At 50.9% G+C, this 14,478-nt stretch overlaps 1 pseudogene; it reads left to right on the top strand.

Moving 5' to 3' along the window:
- The first annotated feature begins 355 nt into the window (after positions 1–355).
- On the top strand, positions 356–13,669 carry LOC140396070 (perforin-1 pseudogene; annotated as a pseudogene).
- Positions 13,670–14,478: the final 809 nt, after the last annotated feature.

The raw sequence follows: 14,478 nt of genomic DNA, 5'->3' as shown, positions 1-14,478 counted from the left end.
AAATAAAACAAACCCTCCCACGGTGGGAAAAATAAACAAAAGTGAAAAAGAAAATGGAGTCCGGAATCGCCCATGGCCACCATTAACCGATAGAGTCGCCCCCCCACGACAACAGTCAATGCCATCCAACCTCCAAAAGAGTACCGTAAATGACACCCAAGAGTTGTAAACCCCCCCTCCCCAACTCATCCCCCTCCACTTCCTCTTGTAAAACTCCTCCCCCAACAACCTCGGTTCCTTCCCCCAACTTTCCACCCCGGCTAGACCACTTGGACCCTGTTCTACCAGGCTCTGATGGCCACTCCCCCCACCTCACTCCCGTCACACAATCGAATCATTAACTGTGAATACCCGTCCTGCTACTTTCTGTGGTCAAGAATCTGTCTCTATAAATGTCACACATCTCCTTCGCTGCAGTCTCAGAGTCCTCAGTCAAGACCCTCGGTGTCTCAGGCTACCTCAGGTGAGGAGGGAGGGTGCTGTGGGGGGAGGGGGGGGGGGATTCTGAACCGGCTTCAACTCTGGGAGGAATTCCCCACACTCTCCAGGGAGGTGAAGTGGACAGGCAGCTACCAATTGAGGATGGACAAGGTGAGGGGGTTTCGGAAGGTCAGCGCAGTCCGAGAAATAGAGGGCGGTGGGAGGCTTGTCTCAGTATGGCAGAGATCGGGAGAGGGGCGCTGTGCATCAGAGCAGAGGAAAGAGAAGGGGAGAGTTGGAGAGACAAGGGAGAGAGTGAGAGAGGTCCCCGGAGAGAGAGATGGAGGGAGGGAGGAGGTATGAGGGGAACAGTGAGTAACAGAGAGAGAGATAAAGAGAGAGACAAAGAGACAGAGAGAGAGTGAGAGAGAGAGGGTTGGACAGAGACAGAGAGTGAGAGAGAGAGGGTTAGACAGAGACAGAGAGTGAGAGAGAGAGAGTGATAGACAGACAGAGAGACAGAGAGTGAGAGAGAGAGGGTTAGACAGAGACAGAGAGTGAGAGAGAGAGAGTGAGAGACAGACAGAGAGTGAGAGAGAGAGAGGGTTAGACAGAGACAGACAGAGTGAGAGAGAGCGGGACAGACAGAGACAGACAGACAGAGAGTGAGAGAGAGAGGGATAGACAGAGACAGACCGACAGAGAGTGAGAGAGAGAGGATAGACAGACAGAGAGACAGAGAGTGAGAGAGAGAGGGTTAGACAGAGATAGACAGACAGAGAGAGAGAGAGAGAGGGCTAGACAGAGACAGACCGACAGAGAGGGAGAGAGAGAGGATAGACAGAGAGAGAGAGACAGAGAGTGAGAGAGAGAGGGATAGACAGAGACAGACCGACAGAGAGGGAGAGAGAGAGGATAGACAGAGAGAGAGACAGAGAGTGAGAGAGAGAGGGATAGACAGAGACAGACCGACAGAGAGTGAGAGAGAGGGATAAACAGAGACAGACAGACAGAGAGTGAGAGAGAGAGGATAGACAGACAGAGAGACAGAGAGTGAGAGAGAGAGGGTTAGACAGAGATAGACAGACAGAGAGAGAGAGAGAGAGGGCTAGACAGAGACAGAGTGACAGAGAGGGAGAGAGAGAGGATAGACAGAGAGAGAGACAGAGATTGAGAGAGAGAGGGATAGACAGAGACAGACCGACAGAGAGTGAGAGAGAGGGATAAACAGAGACAGACAGACAGAGAGTGAGAGAGAGCGGGACAGACAGAGACAGACAGACAGAGTGAGAGAGAGAGGGTTAGACAGAGACAGAGAGAGACAGAGAGTGAGAGAGAGAGAGAGAGGGATAGACAGAGATAGACAGACAGAGAGTGAGAGAGAGTCACAGAGAGAGAGACAGAGAATGACAGAGAGAGACAGAGAATGAGAGCGAGAGAGACAGATAGAGAGACAGAGTTAGAATCGGCAAGAGAGATAGAGTGGAAGGAGATGTAAGAGAGATTAAGAGAGAGAATGAGAGACACAGAGAGTGTGAAAGAGAGAGAGAGACAAAGTGAGACAGGCAATGAGAGAGAGAATCAGAGAGAGAACGAGACAGAAAGTGTGAGACAGAGAATGAGAGAGAGGGAGAGACAGAGAGAGACAGACAGAATGAGAGAGAGAAGGTTAGACAGAGACAGAGAGAGAGAGAGAGGGATAGGCAGAGATAGACAGACAGAGAGTGAGAGAGAGTCACAGAGAGAGAGACAGAGAATGAGAGCGAGAGAGACAGATAGAGAGACAGAGTTAGAATCGGCAAGAGAGATAGAGTAGAAGGAGATGTAAGAGAGATTAAGAGAGAGAATGAGAGACACAGAGAGTGTGAAAGAGAGAGAGAGACAAAGTGAGACAGGCAATGAGAGAGAATCAGAGAGAGAACGAGACAGAAAGTGTGAGACAGAGAATGAGAGAGAGGGAGAGACAGAGAGAGACAGACAGACTGAGAGAGGGTTAGACAGAGACAGAGAGAGACAGAGAGAGAGAGAGGGATAGGCAGAGATAGACAGACAGAGAGTGAGAGAGAGTCACAGAGAGAGAGACAGAGAATGACAGAGAGAGACAGAGAATGAGAGCGAGAGAGACAGATAGAGAGACAGAGTTAGAATCGGCAAGAGAGATAGAGTAGAAGGAGATGTAAGAGAGATTAAGAGAGAGAATGAGAGACACAGAGAGTGTGAAAGAGAGAGAGAGACAAAGTGAGACAGGCAATGAGAGAGAATCAGAGAGAGAACGAGACAGAAAGTGTGAGACAGAGAATGAGAGAGAGGGAGAGACAGAGAGAGACAGACAGACTGAGAGAGAGAGGGTTAGACAGAGACAGAGAGAGACAGAGAGAGAGAGAGGGATAGGCAGAGATAGACAGACAGAGAGTGAGAGAGAGTCACAGAGAGAGAGACAGAGAATGACAGAGAGAGACAGAGAATGAGAGCGAGAGAGACAGATAGAGAGACAGAGTTAGAATCGGCAAGAGAGATAGAGTAGAAGGAGATGTAAGAGAGATTAAGAGAGAATGAGAGACACAGAGAGTGTGAAAGAGAGAGAGAGACAAAGTGAGACAGGCAATGAGAGAGAGAATCAGAGAGAGAACGAGACAGAAAGTGTGAGACAGAGAATGAGAGAGAGGGAGAGACAGAGAGAGACACAAAGAGAGACAAAGAGAGTAATAGAGATAGAGTGTGCTAGACAGAGAGAGACTGAGAGAGAGACAGAGAGGCAAAGAGAGAGAAACAGAGACAAACAGACACAGGGAGAGACAGAGTGAGAGAGAGAATGATAGATGGAGAATGCAGGAAAGTGAGATAAAGAGAGACAGATGAATGGTGATAAGGGACATTGAAAGAGAGAGGGTGAGACAGAGCGAAGGAGAGTTGAAGACAAAGAGAGAGACAGTGTATGAGAAAGAGAGACACAGTGTGAGAGAGAGCGAGTCAGAAAGAGAGACAGAGAGACGTAGAGAGTGCAAGAGAGTCAGAGAGTATTGAGAGAGACAGAGGAAGAGAGAGAGAGTCAGAGGCAGACAGAGGGAGATAGAGAGCATGAGAGAGAGGGAGAAACACAGACAGGGACAAAGAGAGAGGTAGAGAGAGAGATAGGGACAGAGTCAGGGACAAAGAGAGAGAGAGACAGAGAGGGAAAGAGAGAGACAGAAGGAGGGGTTAACAAGAGGGAAGAGCGAGCGAACTGGGGAGTGAGCCAGCAGAGTCAGAGAGAGAGTGGAGAGAGAAAGAGAGAGACAGACGGAGACATCACTGTGCAATGGAAGAGGGAGAGACAAGAACAAAGAGAGGGCAGGTACAACAAGAAAGAGGTAGAGAGATAGAAAGAAAAGGAAAGAGAGGGAAGGTGGGAGAGGGAGGACAGGAGGAAATAAAGAGTCAGGAAGAGAAAAGCACAGAAAGAAATTAAGAGAGCCATCAACAAAGTAAAGAGAGAGGGAGAAAGAACTGTGGAGATGGGAGACAGAGAGAGAGAGAAGGCAAAAGAGAATTAGAGGAAGATACAGCGAGTGACAAAGAGACAGAAAGAGATGGGAGGGAGAGAAACACAGTAGAGGGAAAGAAGAGAGCAAAGGAATAACAGATACCTGGGAGTGAGTTACAGACTGGAATCTAATCGAAGGGTTCGGGGTGGTTTATATATAGAATAACAGATACCCGGGAGTGAGTTACAGACTGGAATCTAATCGAGGGGTTCGGGGTGGTTTATATATAGAATAACAGATACCCGGGAGTGAGTTACAGACTGGAATCTAATCGAGGGGTTCGGGGTGGTTTATATATAGAATAACAGATACCCGGGAGTGAGTTACAGACTGGAATCTAATCGAGGGGTTCTGGGTGGTTTATATATAGAATAACAGATACCCGGGAGTGAGTTACAGACTGGAATCTAATCGAGGGGTTCAGGATGGTTCATATATAGAATAACAGATACCAGGGAGTGAGTTACAGACTGGAATCTAATCGAGGGGTTCAGGGTGGTTTTTATATAGAATAACAGATACCCGGGAGTGAGTTACAGACTGGAATCTAATCGAGGGGTTCGGGGTGGTTTATATATAGAATAACAGATACCCGGGAGTGAGTTCCAGACTGGAATCTAATCGAGGGGTTCGGGGTGGTTTATATATAGATTAACAGATACCCGGGAGTGAGTTACAGACTGGAATCTAATTGAGGGGTTCAGGGTGGTTTAGATATAGAATAACAGATACCCGGGAGTGAGTTACAGACTGGAATCTAATCGAGGGCTTCAGGGTGGTTTATATATAGAATAACAGATACCCAGGAGTGAGTTACAGACTGGAATCTAATCGAAGGGTTCAGTCTGCTTTATCTAGAACAACAGATACTCGGGAGTGAGTTACTGACTGGAATCTAATCGAGGGGTTCGGGGTGGTTTATATATAGAATAACAGATACCCGGGAGTGAGTTACAGACTGGAATCTAATCGAGGGGTTCAGGGTGGTTTCTCTATAGAAATACAGATACCTGGGAGTGAGTTACAGACTGGAATCTAATCGAGGGGTTCGGAGTGATTATATATAGAATAACAGATACCTGGGAGTGAGTTACAGACTGGAATCTAATCGAGGGGTTTGGGGTGGTTTATATATAGAATAACAGATACCCGGGATGAGTTACAGACTCGAATCTAATCGAGGGATTCAGGCTGGTTTATATATAGAATAACAGGTACCCGGGAGTGAGTTACAGACTGGATCAAATCAAAGGGTTCGGTGTGTTTTATCTACAGAATAACAGATACCCGGGAGTGAGTTACAGACTGGAATCTATTCAAAGGGTTCGGGGTGGTTTATATACAGAATAAGAGACATCCGGGAGTGAGTTACAGACTGGAATCTAATCGAGGGGTTTGAGGTGGTTTATATATAGAATAACAGATACCTGGGAGTGAGTTACAGACTGGAATCTAATCGAGGGGTTCAGGCTGGTTTATATATAGAATAACAGATACCCGGGAGTGAGTTACAGACTGGATTCAAATCGAGGGGTTCAGGCTGGTTTATATATAGAATAACAGACACCTGGGAGTGAGTTACAGACTGGAATCTAATCGAGGGGTTCAGGCTGGTTTATATATAGAATAACAGGTACCCGGGAGTGAGTTACAGACTGGAATCTAATCGAGGGGTTCGGGGTGGTTTATATATAGAATAACAGACACCTGGGAGTGAGTTACAGACTGGAATCTAATCGAGGGGTTCTGGTGGTTTTTATATATACAGTAGCTTTACTCTGTATCTAACCCCGTGATGTCCCTGTCCTGGGAGTGTTTGATGGGGACAGTGTAGAGGGAGCTTTACTCTATGTGGCGCACAAAGACTCCGTGAGACAAACAGAGTGAAGTCGATGAGGCTTTATTAAGCGTGTCTGTTCCCCAGCAGCCCGATAGTAAACTGGCCTGCGGGGGAAGGCACCGGCTTCTTATACTTCGCCTTCAGGGCGGAGTATGAGGTCAACGGCCAACCAGGACCCGGGATCTGTCAGCCAATGACATTAGGGCTTCCAGTCCCACATGACCCCCAATACATACTACCACACTCTGTATCTAACCCCGTGCTGTACCTGTCCTGGGAGTGTTTGATGGGGACAGTAGAGAGGGAGATTTACTCTGTATCTAACCCCGTGCTGTACCTGTCCTGGGAGTGTTTGATGGGGACAGTGTAGAGGGAGCTTTACTCTGTATCTAGCCCCGTGCTGTATCTGTCCTGGGAGTGTTTGATGGGGACAGTGTAGAGGGAGCTTTACTCTGTATCTAACCCTGTGCTGTACCTGTCCTGGGAGTGTTTGATGGGGACAGTGTTGAGGGAGCTTTACTCTGTATCTAACCCTGTGGTGTACCCGTCCTGGGAGTGTTTGATGGGGACAGTGTAGAGGGAGCTTTACTCTGTATCTAACCCTGTGCTGTACCTGTCCTGGGAGTGCTTGATGGGGACTCTGTATCTAACCCTGTGCTGTACCTGTCCTGGGAGTGTTTGATGGGGACAGTGTAGAGGGAGCTTCACTCTGTATATAACCCCGTGCTGTACCTGTCCTGGGAGTGTTTGATGGGGACAGTGTGGAGGGAGATGTACTCTGTATCTAACCCCGTGCTGTCACTGTCGTGGGAGTGTTTGATGGGGACAGTGTAGAGGGAGATTTACTCTGTATCTAACCCCGTGCTGTACCTGTCCTGGGGGTGTTTGGTGGGGACAGTGTAGAGGGAGCTTTACTCTGTATCTAACCCCGTGCTGTACCTTTCCTGGGAGTGTTTGATGGGGACAGTGTTGAGGGAGGTTTACTCTGTATCTAACCCCGTGATGTACCTGTCCTGGTAGTGTTTGATGGGGACAGTGTGGAGGGAACTTTACTCTGTATCTAACCCCGTGCTGTACCTGTCCTGGGAGTGTTTGGTGGGGACAGTGTAGAGAGAGCTTTACTCTGTATCTAACCCCGTGCTGTACCTGTCCTGGGAGTGTTTGATGGGGACAGTGTGGAGGGAACTTTACTCTGTATCTAACCGCGTGCTGTACCTGTCCTGGGAGTGTTTGATGGGGACAGTGTAGAGGGAGCTTTACTCTGTATCTAACCCCGTGCTGTACCTGTCCTGGGAGTGTTTGATGGGGACAGTGTAGCGGGAGCTTTACTCTGTATCTAACCCCCTGCTGTTCCTGTCCTGGGAGTGGTTTAATGGGGACTGTGTAGAGGGAGCTTTACTCTGTATCTAACCCCGTGCTGTACCTGTCCTGGGAGTGTTTGATGGGGACTGTGTAGAGGGAGCGTTACTCTGTATCTAACCCCGTGCTGTACCTGTCCTGGGAGTGCTTGATGGGGACTCTGTATCTAACCCTGTGCTGTACCTGTCCTGGGAGTGTTTGATGGGGACAGTGTAGAGGGAGCTTCACTCTGTATCTAACCCCGTGCTGTACCTGTCCTGGGAGTGTTTGATGGGGACAGTGTGGAGGGAGATTTACTCTGTATCTAACCCCGTGCTGTCACTTTCGTGGGAGTGTTTGATGGGGACAGTGTAGAGGGAGATTTACTCTGTATCTAACCCCGTGCTGTACCTGTCCTGGGGGTGTTTGGTGGGGACAGTGTAGAGGGAGCTTTACTCTGTATCTAACACCGTGCTGTACCTGTCCTGGGAGTGTTTGATGGGGACAGTGTAGAGGGAGCTTTACTCTGTATCTAACCCCGTGCTGTACCTTTCCTGGGAGTGTTTGATGGGGACAGTGTTGAGGGAGCTTTACTCTGTATCTAACCCCGTGCTGTACCTGTCCTGGGAGTGTTTGATGGGGACAGTGTGGAGGGAACTTTACTCTGTATCTAACCCCGTGCTGTACCTGTCCTGGGAGTGTTTGATGGGGACAGTGTAGAGAGAGCTTTACTCTGTATCTAACCCCGTGCTGTACCTGTCCTGGGAGTGTTTGATGGGGACAGTGTGGAGGGAACTTTACTCTGTATCTAACCCCGTGCTGTACCTGTCCTGGGAGTGTTTGATGGGGACAGTGTAGAGGGAGCTTTACTCTGTATCTAACCCCGTGCTGTACCTGTCCTGGGAGTGTTTCATGGGGACAGTGTAGCGGGAGCTTTACTCTGTATCTAACCCCGTGCTGTACCTGTCCTGGGAGTGTTTGATGGGGACTGTGTAGAGGGAGCTTTACTCTGTATCTAACCCCGTGCTGTACCTGTCCTGGGAGTGTTTGATGGGGGCTGTGTCGAGGGAGCTTTACTCTGTATCTAACCCCGTGCTGTACCTGTCCTGGGAGTGTTTGATGGGGACAGTGTGGAGGGAACTTTACTCTGTATCTAACCCCGTACTGTACCTGTCCTGGGAGTGTTTGATGGGGACAGTGTAGAGGGAGCTTGACTCTGTACCTAACCCCGTGCTGTACCTGTCCTGGGAGTGTTTGATGGGGACAGTGTAGCGGGAGCTTTACTCTGTATCTAACCCCCTGCTGTTCCTGTCCTGGGAGTGGTTTGATGGGGACTGTGTAGAGGGAGCTTTACTCTGTATCTAACCCCGTGCTGTACCTGTCCTGGGAGTGTTTGATGGGGACTGTGTAGAGGGAGCTTTACTCTGTATCTCACCCCCTGCTGTTCCTGTCCTGGGAGTGGTTTGATGGGGACTGTGTAGAGGGAGCTTTACTCTGTATCTAACCCCGTGCTGTACCTGTCCTGGGTGTGTTTGATGGGGACAGTGTGGAGGGAACTTTACTCTGTATCTAACCCCGTACTGTACCTGTCCTGGGAGTGTTTGATGGGGACAGTGTAGAGGGAGCTTGACTCTGTACCTAACCCCGTGCTGTACCTGTCCTGGGAGTGTTTGATGGGGACAGTGTAGCGGGAGCTTTACTCTGTATCTAACCCCCTGCTGTTCCTGTCCTGGGAGTGGTTTGATGGGGACTGTGTAGAGGGAGCTTTACTCTGTATCTAACCCCGTGCTGTACCTGTCCTGGGAGTGTTTGATGGGGACTGTGTAGAGGGAGCTTTACTCTGTATCTCACCCCCTGCTGTTCCTGTCCTGGGAGTGTTTGATGGGGACTGTGTAGAGGGAGCTTTACTCTGTATCTAACCCCGTGCTGTACCTGTCCTGGGAGTGTTTGATGGGGACTGTGTAGAGGGAGCTTTACTCTGTATCTAACCCCGTGCTGTACCTGTCCTGGGAGTGTTTGATGGGGACAGTGCAGAGGGAGCTTTACTCTGTATCTAACCCCGTGCTGTACCAGTCCTGGGAGTGTTTGATATTTACTTTAGTGCTGCTCCATTTGCTGGCTGCTTCCCGCCCGCACTGTCTGCCGTGTCGAGACCTTTTGAGGGAGAGGATGTTTGGGAGGGGGGTATGCCGGGGCATTTGAGGGGAGTTGAGGGGGGGAGATAGTCGGGGGAATTTTGAACGTCTCAAAGGAATCCCCTGTTGACTGGGAGCCTGGAGAAATTGGAGTCACCAAGATAAAGAATTTCTTTGAATGAGGCCTTCGCTGATAATTATTTATTCATTCCCTTCTGGGATCCGGGGTTGCTGGTCTTGGCTCAGTGTTTTTTTCCCATCTCTACTGACCCCTGTGACTGAGCATCTTGCTCAGGCCATGTTCGAATGGGCAGTTAAAGAGTCACCCTGTGTCCCCACATGCGTCCGATGTAGGCCAGACCAGGTAAGGAGGGCCGATTATCCTTTCCCTGTCCAGAAAGGGATGTTAATGAAGCAAATGGGGTGAGCGAGCTGACAAAGGAGATCTTCACCTGGTGGGGAGAGGGGTGCAGCTGAAGGAGGACCTCCTCGTGAACCTGCTCCTCGGCGAGGCTAAACGTGGCATAAGCAGGTCCATGCAATGGGCAGCCAACCTGACTATCTGCTCCCTCGACTTCCGCTGCTGTTGGACTTTAACCTGGTGTTGTAAGACTTCTTACTGTGCTCACCCCAGTCCAACGCCGTCATTTTCACATCTCAGCTGCATTGGCAGCCGTTTGTCCCTCGAGCGGGAGCACACTGTGGGGCCTACCAGCACCCTTGAGACATTCCGTGCCCGGTGGGCACTGCGGGGGGCGGGGGAGGGGGGGGGTGTTGGGGGCCTTCTCGAGCCTTTTAATCACCTTTTGTTTGAAAGTTTGAAGTTTTGTTTGCGATTCGCTTTTTGCTTCAGTGAGTGCCCCTTTCAGTGCCTGCTCGCTTTTGGGAGACCAAACTCCCAGATTGCCCGTTATCTTCATTGGAAAACACACAAGCCCCTGATTTCTGTGCCTCAGTGGTTTTTAAATAGGATCCCTGGTGGTGAGACTCTTAGAGTCGTAGAGTTGTACAGCACAGAAAGAGGCCCACAATGTCTGCACCAGCCATCAAGCTTCGGTCTAGTCTAATCCCATTTTCTTGCTCTGTGGCCTTGATGCTGTGGCATTTCAAGTGCTCATCTTCTTAAACGCTGTGAGGGTCCTGCCTCTCCCACCCTTTCTGGCAGCAAGATCCAGATTACCTCAGCCCTCTGGGTGAAAATAATTCCCTGAAATCCCCTCGAAGCTCCTGTCCCCTTATCTCAAATCTGAGCCCCTGATTATTGACTCCTCTATCAAGAATCATGGAATTTACAGTGCAGACGGAGGCCATTTGGCCCATCGAGTCTGCACCGGCCCTTGGAAAGGGCACCCTACCTAAGCCCACACCTCCACCCTATCCCCGTAACCCTGCAACCCCACCCAACCTTTTTGGACACTAAGGGCAATTTAGCATGACCAATCCACCTAACCCGCACGTCTTTGGACTGTGGGAGGAAACCGGAGCACCCGGAGGAAACCCACACACACACGGGGAGGACGTGCAGACTCCGCACAGACAGTGACCCAAGTCGGGAATTGAACCTGGGACCCTGGAGCTGTGAAGCAACAGTGCTAACAACTGTGCTACTGTGCTGTCCTCTTTATGTCCCTCATAATCCTGTGCACCTCAATCAGGTCCCCCCCCTCGGCCTTCCCTGCTCCAAGGAAAACAACCCCAGTCTTTCTTCATCCCTGAAACTCTCCAGCCCAGGCAACATGTTGGTGAAATTCCTCCACATCTTCTCTGGCTCTATCACATCCTTCCTATAGTGTGGTGACCAGAACTGCACACAATACTCTAGCTGTGACCGAACCAGTGTTTTATTCAGCTCCAGCATAACCTGCCTGCTCTTATATTCTACGTCTCAGCTACTAAAGGCAGGTATCCCATGTGCCTTCTTAAGCACCTTATCTACCTGCTGTCTTCAGTGACCTATGGAAATGCACACCAATGTCCCTCTGGTGCTGTCTACCTCTGATCATCCTACCATTCATTGTGTATTCCCTTGTCTTGTTAGTTCGCCCAAAATTCGTCACCTCACACTTCTCAGGGTTAAATTCCATTTGCCATTGTTCTGCCCACCTGACCAGCTGACCTGTATCGCCCTGTAATCGAAGACTATCCTCTTCACTATTTACCACACTACCAATTTTCGTGTCACCTGCGAACCTGCTGATCATACCGCCTCCTAATATTTGCGCCTAGATCATTAATGTCATCATCACTCTAACATTTTATCTCTCCTTCCCCCCCTCCATTCCCACCAGATCTTTCATCTGCTGTTGACAGGAGCTTTCGTCATGCCAAGCGGTCTGCCTCGCCTCCTCATCCTCTGTGTCTTCATCCGGGACGTCCTCTGTGACTGCAGCATGGGCAGCGCCAATGAGTGCCAGGCTGCCAGCTTTGTGCCGGGGGCCAACCTGGCCGGGGAGGGCTACGACGTGGTGACCCTACATGCCACGGGGGCCTTCGTGATTGACGTCAATGCCTGGATCAAGGAAGATGGCACCTGCACCCTCTGCAGAAACCGGCTGCTGTCCAACGCCAACCAGCGTCTGCCCCTCTCGCTGGTGGACTGGCGCATCAAGCAGGCCTGCGAACGCTCACTGTCCAGCCGCCTCTTCCGCTCTGCCGCCCAGCTGGGTGGGTCCGTCACCTCGGTGATTTCCAATGACTGGAAAGCGGATCTCCCGCTACCCCCGAAGCCTGCCATTACCACCAACTTCATCATGGCCGGTTCCAAGTCCAAGCTGATGAGATTCGGCATCAGTAGAGCCAAATCAGACCGTTACAGCTTCACCAGCCACGAGTTTCAGTGCCGTTACTACCAGTATCGGGTGAAGGAGCAGCCCCTCTTGTCTGTCCAGTTCTCCCATGCCCTGGCCAACCTGCCCAAAGCCTTGACCAACGACACCAAGTACCACTACCAGAAAATGGTCAGCACCTATGGCACCCATTTCATCCGGGCAGTGGAGCTGGGCGGGCACTTCAAGGACGTGACGGCTATTCGGACCTGTGAGGCGGCGTACAAGGGCTACACCCCCGAGGAGGTGAAAGACTGCCTGGAGGTGGAGGCCAGTGCCCAGGTGGGTCTGAGCGTCAAGGGCTCGGCGAGGTACCAGCGGTGCAAGGATCTGGCGCACTCGCTGAAGCATCACGACAGCTTCCACCAGGCATTCAGCGACCGGGTGACGGAGGTGACCGGGGGCAGCGCCCGCCAGAGGACAGACCTCTTCTTCTCAGAGGACAAGACGGCCTTCACCCGCTGGGCAGACAGCCTGCCCGTGCACCCTGGCATAGTGCGAAATGAGCTGGAGCCCCTCCACCACCTGCTGCCCCGCAGTGACCCACGGCATGCCAACCTGGCCCGCTACATCAGCGACTACATCGCGGCCAACGCCCTCTCCCAGAACTGCGGAGGGAGCACGTGCCCATCCGGCTCGTACGCCGACCGCCGCGACCCGTGTTCCTGCCTCTGCCGGGATGACAGCCAGGTGTCCCGGCAGTGCTGCTCCAAGGAGAAGTGCTTGGGGCAACTGAGGGTCAGGGTCAAGGAGGGTCACGACCTCTGGGGCGACTACTTCTCGGCCACAGATGGCTACGTCATCATCAAATATGGCCAGATACAGGCCAGGACCACCGTCAAGCAAAGCACCAACAACCCCATTTGGAACGATAATTTGATCCTAGGCCTGGCCAAGGCTGAATCGGGGCACCAGTTGACTGTCGAGGTCTGGGACCAGGACATAATCAAGGACGACCACCTGGGCACCTGCCAGGAACCTCTGATCTCTGGCACCCACAGCTACATCTGCTACCTCAAATACGGGAGTGTGACCTTTGACACATCCTTCACCTGTGGGTTCCATCTTGGGGGCCCCACCTGCCAGAGTTACATGCCCAGCCCTGATGGTCCCACCTTCACCACCTACCCGAGGACCACCAGTGCCACCCGACTCCCCATTTCCCCCGTGCCCTCTCCCGCTGAAAACCCTGTCCTCACCATTGTATTCCCCTAACCTTTTCCCATTTTCCCTGTCCTCCACCTCTCTCTCTGATATCCCTTCCAGTCCTTCCCATCTGTTCTCCACCCCATTCTGGCTTTTCAGCCTCTGGGAGTATCCCACCGGTGACAGGACCTCCCAGTCTCAATGGGGGTGAGCAGCTCCCCTCCTAAACCCAGCCCCCTTGATTGTTCCAAGCTACATTTGAGGGGAAGTTTTGAAATTAACCCAATTTAGCTTTGAATATCTTCCCATAGGTTTCTGCACCATCCTCAGCATTGTTTTGTCATACAGTTGAAGTTCAAATGTACCATCAATGAAAATCATGCTGATTTGCGCTTGCCCCATGTAATCTTATCTTTTCTCAATAAACGTGTTTTAACTGCTCTTAGCCTGCATTGTGTAATCAGTCTGCATGTTGTGCTTGGCTGGTGGGCTGTGGAGAGGTACGGGGAGGAGCGTGCCTACCTCAATGGGGCTGCTGTTCCGTATGTATCATAGCATCTCTACAGTGCAGAAGGAGGCCATTCGACCGAACGAGTCTGCACCTATCTTCCAAAAGAGCAGCCTACCCAGGCCCACTCCCCCCGCCCTACACCCGTAATCTAATTTGAACACCTTTGGACACTCAGGGGCAATTTTGCACGGCCAATCTACCCAACCTGCACATCCTTGAACTGTGGGAGGAAACCAGAGCACCCGGAGGAAACCCACGCACACACGGGGAGAACGTACAGACTCCGCACAGACAGTGGCCCAAACCGGGAATCGAACCCAGGGCCTTTGGCATTGTGAGGCAACAGTGCGAACCACTGTGCCGCCATTATGTTCTGGCCCCCAAGGGAAGGCATGACACAGGGAGCTTGGCCCCATGCCATAGGCAGGACCATCCGAGGTCGCACATCTCTGTAATGGATGTATGGATGAGGTCAGTTTCTGTAGCCAGGTCAACCATGTTCTGTCCCCGGAAAAAAAAACCGGAGGATAGAACCGGAGCCAATCTTCAGAGTCTGATATTTATTTACAGAGCTATACATGACAAGTGTATGCCTCCTAAAACTCAACCAATCGATAATTTTAATAAGTGATTCTTCATATGCGCTTCAGTAAGTACCCGCAATCCACGCACCATTAATATACAATTAATACACTTCTTTCATTCGCTTTTGTCGTGAACATGTATAACCAATTTTTCA

The sequence above is a fragment of the Scyliorhinus torazame genome, chromosome 19 (genome assembly GCF_047496885.1).
Source record: "Scyliorhinus torazame isolate Kashiwa2021f chromosome 19, sScyTor2.1, whole genome shotgun sequence".
Taxonomy (NCBI): Eukaryota; Metazoa; Chordata; class Chondrichthyes; order Carcharhiniformes; family Scyliorhinidae; genus Scyliorhinus; species Scyliorhinus torazame.
This window is presented reverse-complemented; position numbering and strand designations above follow the sequence as displayed.